Source organism: Colobus angolensis, unplaced genomic scaffold, assembly GCF_000951035.1.
Source record: "Colobus angolensis palliatus isolate OR3802 unplaced genomic scaffold, Cang.pa_1.0 Scaffold87, whole genome shotgun sequence".
Taxonomy (NCBI): domain Eukaryota; kingdom Metazoa; phylum Chordata; class Mammalia; order Primates; family Cercopithecidae; genus Colobus; species Colobus angolensis.
Genome location: NW_012122598.1, coordinates 1,842,117 through 1,842,754, shown reverse-complemented (window position 1 = coordinate 1,842,754; position 638 = coordinate 1,842,117).

Genomic DNA, 638 nt, shown 5'->3' with positions numbered 1-638 from the left:
TCCCACCTTGGTCTCCCAAAGTAAATTGTTTATTATTTTTGTTTTTGAGATAAGCTCTTGTTCTGTTACCCAGGCTGTGATCATAGCTTACAGCATCCTTGACCTGGGCTGAAGCGATCGTCCCACCTCAGCCTCCCAAGTAACTGGGACTACAGATGCGTGCCACTACACCCAGCTAATTTTTGTATTTTTTCATAGAGACAGGGTTTTGCCATGTTGCCCAGGCTGGTTTTGAACTCCTGGGCTCAAGGGATCCACCTGCCTAGGGCTCCCAAAGTGCTGAGATTACAAGTATGAGACACCACACCCAGCCTTAACATTTATTTTTAAAGGTGGGATCTCATGGTGGGCACTGGGGAAAGAAGGGTAAACACAACAAAAATCACTGCCCTAAAGGTGCTCAAAGACCTTGTACATCACATTGTTGGGGTCCTGTACACTGTCCTGGGGGTAACAGGAGAGACTTGAGCAGGAATGCTTCACAGAGCACAGGATGCTTGAGCTGTGTCTTAACTGAGCAAGAGTTTCCCAGGAGCGTGTTCTTGTCCCTTCTGTGACCCAGCTCTCATCCACATCCAGTCAGTTCTCAAGTCCCACTGAGGCAACCTAGGCAGGGGCTAGTTCTTCTTCTTTTTTTT